Here is a 10,000-nt window from a genome sequence, read left to right as displayed (position 1 = left end):
AGGGAGGACAGAAGGCAGGAAGGAAGGAAGGAAGAAAGGGAGGGAGGACAGAAGGAAGGAAGGAAGGAAGGAAGGAAAGGAGTAAGGAGGGAGGGAGGAAATGAGGAAAAAAGGAAGAGAGGAAGGACAGGAAGCAGAAAGGAAGGAAAGAAGTAAAGAAGGAAGGAAGGGGGAGGAGGAAAGGAGTAAGGAGGGAGGGAGGGGGGAAAAGAGGAAGGAGGTAAGGAGAGAAGGATGTAAGGAGGGAGGAAAAGAGGAAAGAGGTAAGGAGAGAAGGAAGGAAGGAAGGAAGGAAGGAAGACAGGAAGGAAAGTGGGCCGGATTGGATCCATCGGCGGGCCGGTTCTGGCCCACGGGCCTCATGTTTCCCACCTCTGCTTTAAACTGCATGTAAAGGTTAAGAGAGAAGCTGCTCTAAAACTCAGAGCAGAAGTATAAATAAGTTTTTATATATTTGACTTTAGTAAGTTTATGTTTCTTGTTAGTGAGAGTAGGAAGAGGAGGAGTCTCATTTCCATTTCCTTCCAGCTTCCACTCAGCTGTGAATCTACTGCCACGCTCACATTTCCATGTTTTTAACGCTTCCTCCTCTTCCATCTATTTAAGTTTAATCTCTACAAACAGCTGTTCATTTACACAAACACTCCAAATATGGTCTTAACCTTCCTGTCGTTCTCCCGGGTCAAACTGACCCCGTCTGATTTGACTGTTCCTTCTCTCCTCCCCTCCTTCCTTCCTTCCTTCCTACTGTCTGTCCTTCCTCACTCCTTCTCTCTTTCCTCCCTTCCTTCTTTCCTCCCTTCCTTCCTTCCTTCCTACTGTCTCTCCTTCTTCACTCCTTCTCTCTTTCCTCCAACCCCCTTTTTTCCTTCCATCTTTCCTTCCTTTCTTCCTCTCTCCTTGTCGCTTTCTTTCCTCCCCATTACCTTCCTTCTTTCCTCTGTTCTTCCTCCCTTCCTCTTTTCCTTTCTCTCTCCCTCCCCCTTCATTCTTTCCTTTCCTTTCCTTTCCTCCCTTCCTTCCTTCTTTCCTCCCTCCCTCCTTGTCTCTTTCTTTCCTCCCCATTACCTTCCTTCTTTCCTCTGTCCTTCTCCCTCCCTTCCCTTCTCCCTCCCTTCCTTCCTTCCTTCCCTCCCTCCTTCCTTGACTCGAGGACAACAGTAAGGTTATAAAAAGCAGGTGTAGGTCTGAAAAGTTGCCAGCTAAGCTTCTGTCCTGCCTTCCTTTCCTTCCTCCATTTCTTCCTTCCTTCCTTCCTTCTTCCCTCCTTTCCTTCCTTCCTTCCTTGACTCAATGACAACACTAGGGTTATAAAAAGCAGGTGTAGGTCTAAAGTTGTAAAAGTTGCGAGCTAAGCAGGATATATATCTGACTACGAGCAACCTTGACATTATTCCTCATCACCCGTAACTGACTGCAGTGCCCTGGAGCAAGGCAGCGAACCCTCAACCCAGCGATCACCTGATCAGCTGAGCGGCTTATCTTCCACACAGCAGCAGAAGTTCAGGTACACACACACACACACACACACTCACACACACACACACACACTTCCCTAATTAGCAGCAGCACAGGCTCAGGTGTCAGCGTGGTCCTCTCTCCGATGAGCAGAGAGGAGCGTCACAGCGGTCTGACTGTGAGATGAGGACGGCACACGGCGGGCGGACGGGCGAGCGGGCCCCTCAGAGACCCCCCCCCCCTCCCTTCACCTCCCCCTCCATCATCACCGTTACCTCCACCACCACCACCACCACCTCCACCACCGCCGAGCACAGCGACAAACGGACTCGCAGTCCTCGTTAAGGTTACAGACTCTGCTGGTGACACGCAGATGACAAGGACAATTTACCGCATGGCTGCTTCTCCTTGTCTTTGAGCAGACTGAAAACACACACACACTGTCACACACACACACACACACACACATGCTGCAAATTAAGTTTAATAGGAGAAGATGAAACTTTGTGATCCCTGCGGGGAAATTAGGAGGTCGCAGCAGCAGAAAGGGGAGAGGATACACAAAAGAAGAAGAAAATTAAGAACAGAGCAACTGGGAATATGAAGAAGTGACTGCTGGGAAACAGTATGCTGATACTCTGCTGGGTGTCCTATACAGAGAGAAGGTGTAGGTATAATTGGAAAAAAGTGCACACACACACACACACACACACACACACACACACACACACACACACACACACACACACACACACACACACACACACACATACACACACACACACACACACACACACACACACACACACACAGAAGAAGAAAAAATACTATGTGACTTTTATTCTAAAAACTTGTCGGAGCAGCTGAAACATTATTTTTTCCACCTGAATCTCTCTAAGGAAGGATAGGAGGGAGGAAGGAAGGAAGGAAGGAAGGAGCAAGGAAGGAAGGGAGGAAAGGAAAGAAGGAAGGAAAGGAAGGAGGAAGGCAGGAGGAAAGGAAAGAAAGAAGGAAGGAAAGTAGGGAAGAAGGACAGAGTAAAGAAAGACAGAAGGAGGGAGGGAGGAAAGAAGGAAGGGAGGGAGGTAGAAATAAGGAAGGAAAGGAGGGAGGAAGGAAGGAAAGGAGGGAGGAAGGAAGGAAGGGAGGAAGAAATAAGGAAGGAAAGGAGGGTGGAAGGAAGGAAAGGAGGGAAGGAAAAAAGTAGGGAAGTACAGACAGAAGAAGAGATCTGCTGGGTGTCTTATACAGAGAGTAGGTGTAGGTATAACTGGAAAAAGTGCACACACACACACACACACACACACACACACACACACACACACACACACACACACACACACACACACACACACACAATACTATGTGACTTTTATTCTAAAAACTTGTCGGAGCAGCTGAAACATTATTTTTTCCACCTGACTCTGTCTCATCCTTTCTCCTTTCCTTCCTTCCGTCCTTCTTCCCCCTTTCCATCCTTCCTTCCTCCCTTCCATCCTTCCATCTTTCCTTCCTCCCTTCCATCCTTCCTCCCTCCTTTCCTTCCTTCCTTCTTCCCCCTTTCCATCCTTCCTTCTTTCCTTCCCTCCTTCTCTCTTTCATTCCTATCTCTCTCTTTCCTCCCTTCCTTCCTTCCTCCTTTCCTTTCTCCCTCATTTCCTTCCTTCCTCCCTCCCTCCTTTCCTCCCTTCCTTCCATCCTTCCTCCCTCCTTTCCTTCTCTCCTTCTCTCTTTCGTTCCTTCCTCTCTTTCCTTCTTTCCTTTCTCCCTCATTTCCTGAAGGAAGAAATCATATTTGGATTAAATCAATGTCCCCTCTCTCTCTCTCCCTCCCTCTCTCTCCCTCCCTCTCTCTCCCTCCCCCCCCCCCCCTCTCTCTCCCCCAACACCAACTGGTGGAGGCAGATGGCAGATGGTCTCCCACCTAGAGTCTGGTTCAACTTGAGGTTTCTTCCCATTAAAGGAGAGCTTTAGCTTTTTCTTTACTGCTGTCGCCAAGTTCTTGCTAATGTGGGACTGTTGACTGTCGGGTGTCTTTAAATTCAATTACAGAGTCTAGTCTAGACCTGCTCTGTGTGAGAAGGGCCTCCATTGATTGATTGATTGATTGATTGATTGATTGATTGATTGATTGATTGATTGATTGATGGATTGATGGGTTGATGGGTTGATGGGTTGATGGGTTGATGGGTTGGTTGGTTGGTTGATTGGTTGATTGATTGATTGATTGATTGATTGATGGAAATATGAGGAGAGAACATTATCAAACCTTAAACTTATATGAAGCTCTGTTTCAGACTCAATTAAATAATATTTTAATCTACTCAGCAATCAGAACAAAGAGACTTCCTTCCTTCCTTCCTTCCTTCCTTCCTCCCTCTCTCCTTTCCTTCTTCCCTCCTTTCCTCCCTCCTTTCCTTCCTTCTTTCCTCTTTTCCATCCTTCCTTCCGTCGGTCCTTCCTCCCTCCCTCCTTATTTCCTTCCTTCTTCCTTTCCATCCTCCCTTCACTCCTTCCTTCCTCCCTCCCTCCTTCTTTCCTTCCTTCCTTCCTTCCATCGGTCCTTCCTCCCTCCCTCCTTCTTTCCTTCCTTCCTTCCTTCCGTTGGTCCTTTCCTCCCTCCTTTCCTTCCTTCTTTCCTCCTTTCCATCCTACTTTCTTCCTTTCCATCCTCCCTTCCCTCCTTCCTTCCTTCCTTTCTCCCTCTCTCCTTCTTTCCTTCCTTCCTTCCTTTCTTCCTTCTTTCCTGCCCCTACCTTCCCTCCCTCCTTCTTTCCTTCCTTCTTTCCACCTTTCCTCCCTCTCTCTTTTCCTTTATTCCTCCCTCCTTTCCTTCCTTCTTCTTCCCTTCCATCCTTCTTTCCTTCCGTCTGTCCTTCCTCCCTCCTTCCTTCTTTCCTCCCTCCTTCTCTCTTTCTTTCCTTCCTCTCTCAAACCTGCAGCTCAGAAAAAAAAATTATCTCTTTCTTTTCTTTTCTTTTTTTTTTAATCCCAACGTCTGACTAAAGACATTTTTGGATTATTTCTCACAGCATCATGAAACAGTTACACGGTCCTTAGAGTACAACATCTGAAGCTAGTGTGTGTGTGTGTGTGTGTGTGTGTGTGTGTGTGTGTGTGTGTGTGTGTGTGTGTGTGTGTGTGTGTGTGTGTGTGTGTGTGTGCCATTCGAGAGTAGTCACACGGCTAAGAATCCATTTCTCCATAAAAGATAAATACTAGAGAATCCCAGAAGGCCGTATCACACTTACTGGTGTTCTGACAGGATTTCCCAAAAACTTCAAAGACTCATATTTCTATTCACTGCACGATTAAAAAAATAGATTTTAAACTTCCTTTTTTTTTTACCCTAGTTACGACCCTAGTTACGACTCTAGTTTCCTCCTCTAAACAAATATAGTAGTTTTTGGTTACCTGGAGAGAAAACAGGGTCATAATTTTATTATGAGAAGTTTTTAAGTTTAACCTTTATGTCGTTCTCCTGTTTGTTTTGACTGTTCCTTCCTTCCTTCCTTCCTTCCTTCCTTTCCTCCTTCTCTCTTTCGTTCCTTCCTCTCTCTTTCCTCCCTTCTTTCCTTTATCCCTCATTTCCTCCTTTCCTTCCTTCCTTCTTCCTCCCTTCCATCCTTCCTCCCTACTTTCCTTATTTCTTCCTCCTTTCCATCCTTCCTTCCTTCCCTCCTCCTTTCCTCTTTTGTTCCTTCCTCTCTTTTTCCTCCCTTCCTTCCTTCTTCCCCCTTTCCATCCTTCCTCCCTTCCTCTCTCTTTCCTCCCTTCCTTCCTTTCTCCCTCACATTTCCTTCTTTCCTCTCTCCCTGCTTTCCTCCCTTCCTTCTTCCTCCTTTCCTTTCTACCTCATTTCCTTCTTTCCTCCCTCCCTCCTTTCCTCCGTTCCTTCTTCCTCCCTTCTACCTTCCTTCCTCCTTTCCTTTCTCCCTCATTTCCTTCCTTCCTCCCTCCCTCCTTTCCTCCCTTCCTTCCTTCCTCTTTCCTCCCTTCCTTCTGCCCTCCATTCCTTCCTCCCCATTCTACCTCATTTCCTTCCTTCTTCCTTCTAAAAGCTTATAAATTAGCTTCTATTATGCAGAAGATGAAATATATGGAATAAAGAGTGTTTGAAGATAGTGGAAATACCTTCAGAGCAGCTGTAAGTGTTGTTATAGGAGCTTCTGGGTTCTTCCAAACATCTCAGAGTATTTATCTTTTAGAGGAATCGATTCTGAGCTCTGTAAAAATGAATGTTACGCTAACACATGAGAGAGTTCAGAGTCTCACCACAACCAAACACGTACAAAACTGACGAGAAAGAAACTTTGTGGACTTTTATTTTCTTTATTTATGTATTTTACTTTGAAGGAGACAAGCTGTTAGATTTTAATGAACCCTGGTGACCTTTCAGCTTTCAGGTGAAGCTCTAAGAACAAAAATGAAAGCAAGAAAGTTTCTCTCTCCACCACGGGTCCTCCTTTCCTTCCTTCCTCCCTTCCATCCTTCCTTCCTCTTTTCCTTTCTCCCTCATTTCCTTCCTTCTTCCTCCCTTCCTTCCTTCTTCCACCTTTCCATCCTTCCCTTCTTTCCTTCCCTCCTTATCTCTTTCATTCCTTCCGCTCTCTTTCCTCCCTCCCTTCTGTCCTTCCTTCCTTACTTTCTCCCTCATTTCTTTCTTTCCTCCCTCCCTCCTTTCCTCCCTTCCTTCTTCCTCCTTTCCTTCCCTTCCTTCCTTTGTTCCGTCCTTCTTCCCCCTTTCCATCCTTCCTCCGTCCTTTCCTTCCTTCCTTCTTCCTCACTTCCATCCTTCCTCCCTACTTTCCTTACTTCTTCCCCCTTTCCATCCTTCCTTCCTTCCGTCTGTCCTCCCTTCCTTCTTTCCTTCCCTCCTTCTCTCTTTCATTCCTTCCTCTCTCTTTCCTGACGATGCTTCATCCAGCGGAGCGGCCAGATCTCCATGAAACTTTTATTTTTTTTATTTATGTATTTTACTTTGAAGGAGATGAGCTGTTAGATTTTAATGAACCCTGGTGACCTTTCAGCTTTCAGGTGAAGCTCTAAGAACAAAAATAAAAGCAAGAAAGTTTCTCTCTCCACCACGGCTCCTCCTTTCCTTCCTTCCTTCCTTCCTTCCCTTCTTTCCTTCCCTCATTCTCTTTACTCTCTCTTTCCTCCCTTCCTTCTGTCCTCCCTTCCTTCCTTTCTCCCTCATTTCTTTCTTTCCTCCCTCCCTCCCTTCCTGCCTTCTTCCTCCTTTCCTTCCCTTCCTTCCTTCTTCCCCCTTTCCATCCTTCCGCCCTCCTTTCTTTCCTTCTTCCTCCCTCCCTCCTTTCCTCCCTTCTCCTTTCCTTCCCTCCCTTCCTTCCTTCCTTCTTCCACCTTTCCCTCCTTCCTCCCTCCTTTCCTTCCTTCCTCCCTCCTTTCCTTCCTTCCATCCTTCCTCTCTCCTTTCCATCCTTCCTCCCTCCTTTCCTTCCTTCCTTCCTTCTTCCTCCCTTCCATCCTTCCTCCCTACTTTCCTTACTTCCATCCATCCTGTTAGATTTTAATGAACCCTGGTGACCTTTCAGCTTTCAGGTGAAGCTCTAAGAACAAAAATAAAAGCAGAAACTTTCTTCTCAGCTGCTCAACAACATCTTTATGCTGACACATCTGTCCAGACTTTTACATTTTATGAACTCAGCGTGAACTCTCTCCTCCACAGCGGCTCCTCCTCATCTCATGCAGCAGATCAGATCAGCTCAACATCACAAGCAGTTTGTTGGAATATAAACCGAGAGTATGCTTTTCTTATTTCTAACAAATCTCATGCAAATCCCAAAACAAAGCAGCTTTTTTTTTTTTTATCTCTCTCTCTTTTTTTTTGCAGCAACAGCAAGAAATAATGGAGGGGGCGGGGGCTATTTTCTGTGGCGGATAAATTCACATTTGCTGGTCTATAGTGAGTATTTCTGGCAGCTGGATGGTTTGGATCAGAACAAAGAGACTTCCTTCCTTCCGTCGGTCCTCCTTCTTTCCTTCTTTCCTTCCTATATTCCTTTCTTCCGTCTGTCCTTCCTCCCTCCCTCCTTCTTTCTTTCCTTCCTTCCTTCCGTCGGTCCTTCCTCCCTCCCTCCTTCTTTCCTTCCTTCCTTCCGTCGGTCCTTCCTTCCTCCCTCCTTCTTTCCTTCCTTCCTTCCTTCCTTCCGTCGGTCCTTCCTCCCTCACTCCTTCCGTTGGTCCTTCCTTCCTTCCTTCCTTCCTTCCGGCGGTCCTTCCTCCCTCCCTCCTTCTTTCCTTCTTTCCTTCCTTCCTTCCGTCGGTCCTTCCTCTCTCCCTCCTTCTTTCCTTCCTTCCTTCCTTCCTTCCGTCGGCCCTTCCTTCCTCCCTCCTTCTTTCCTTCCTTCCTTCCTTTCTTCCGTCGGCCCTTCCTCCCTCCCTCCTTCCGTTGGTCCTTCCTTCCTTCCTTCCGGCGGTCCTTCCTCCCTCCCTCCTTCTTTCCTTCCTTCCTTCCGTAGGTCCTTCCTCCCTCCCTCCTTCTTTCTTTCCTTTCTTCTCTTTCTTTCCTCCCCCTACCTTCCCCCCTTCCTTCTTTCCTTCCTTCCTCTTTGCTTTCTTATTTCTAACAAATCTCATGCAAATCCCAAAACAAAGCAGTTTTTTTTTTTTTTTTTATCTCTCTCTCTCTCTTTTTTTTGCAGCAACAGCAAGAAATAATGCTTTTTTTGGGTGGGGGGGGGGGGGGACTATTTTCTGTGGCGGATAAATTCACATTTGCTGGTCTATAGTGAGTATTTCTGGCAGCTGGATGGTTTTGTGTGGGATTGAGTCAATATAAAATACATTGTGTGGGATCATGGTAATGAAGGAGCATGATTTTAGACAACAATGGAGCTCCATGGCACAGAGGAAGGAGCTGGATGAGGCCTGCTATAGGCCATAGAAAATGAAAATGTATTATTTTACATAAACAATACAGTACATGTCATGCATTTTCATTATTTAACCAGCGATTTTATGAATATATATGTACAGTATTTTTACATACAGGTTTTGATTGTCTATATGTTGAGAGTGTTTGTTATTTGCTGTGAGTGGGAGTCAACGGAGAGGAAGGGAAAATAATTCAGGCGTCCTCCGTTTTCACTTCATTTATTCCAGTTTTTTGCCTCTGAGGTCTACAGGAGAAGCTCCCTCCAAGATACACACACACACACACACACACACACACACACACACACACACACACACACACACACACGCATATACATAGACCGTCCAAACCCTCAGGACCTCAACTCAGCCAGCAGAGGTCAGAGGTCAACAGGAAATGGACAGGAAGTGGACCGTGGAGGGACTGAGCTGGTGTCTGACCGGTATAACTGGAGCAGAAGAAGATCTCGCCCCTGGACAGCACTTCCTCTTGCACACGACACACACACACACACACAGAGACAGACAGACAGACACACACACACACACACACACACACACAGAGAGACAGACACACACACACACACACACACACACACACACTCATACAGCAGCCACACAGACATGTCCCCAAACCTATTCCACTCTCTTAGTTACACAACATAAAAAAATACACACAATTAAATGCACACAAACACACACACACACACACACACACACACACACATAAATACACTCATGCAATTAAATGAAATTGTTGCCACATGCACACACAAATACACACATGCACACACACACACATGTCCCCAAACCATCTCAAAAATGCACACACACACACACACACACACACACACACACACACACACATACACACACACACACACAGCAGACTGATGTGATGTGATGTGAAGGCTAACTCGTCTGCGTGCTGTTTGCGGTCCGTCAGAGGATTTTTTTCCCCCCCTCCCTCAGTTTTGCCTCGCAGGCTTGGCTCCGCCTTCGCCGCTACAAGCTCCACCAATCATATCGCTTCGGGCGACAGAAACTAAGTCAAAGTTACCCCCCCGACCAACCCCCCCCCCACCACCCCCCGAATTCTTGCCAGAAGCAACAAGCAAACACACAGGCCACTGGATGTCCTCTGATGTACAGCGAGCGTAAATCACACACACACACACACACACACACACACACACACACACACACACACACACACACACACACACACACACAAAAAGTGTCACAAAAAACATCTGATTCTCTGATCGCGACAGGGAGTTCAGACAAGACTTCTACTTCCTTTTCTTTTTCTGTTTACACCTACACGTCTTATCTATAGCCAGCTGTGTGTGTGTGCCTGTGTGTGTGTGTGTGTGTGAGTGTGTGTGTGTGTGTGTGTGTGTGTGAGTGTGTGTGTGGTGGATTTATGATTCTCTGCGTGTGCTCAGTGTTAAACCAAGCCTGTGTTCGGCATTACAAACATCATAAGTGATGCTTTGCCCTCAAACTGTGTGTATATGACTGTGTGAGAGTGTGTATATGAGTGTGTGTGTGTCTGTGTGTGTGTGTGTGTGTCTGTGTTAGTGTATGTGTGTGTGTGTGTCTGTGCTCTGCATTAGAAGCACCAGCAGCACCACTGACC

This window comes from Scomber japonicus, chromosome 8 (assembly GCF_027409825.1).
Source record: "Scomber japonicus isolate fScoJap1 chromosome 8, fScoJap1.pri, whole genome shotgun sequence".
NCBI classification, from domain to species: Eukaryota; Metazoa; Chordata; class Actinopteri; order Scombriformes; family Scombridae; genus Scomber; species Scomber japonicus.
Note: the sequence above shows the minus strand (reverse complement) of the source record.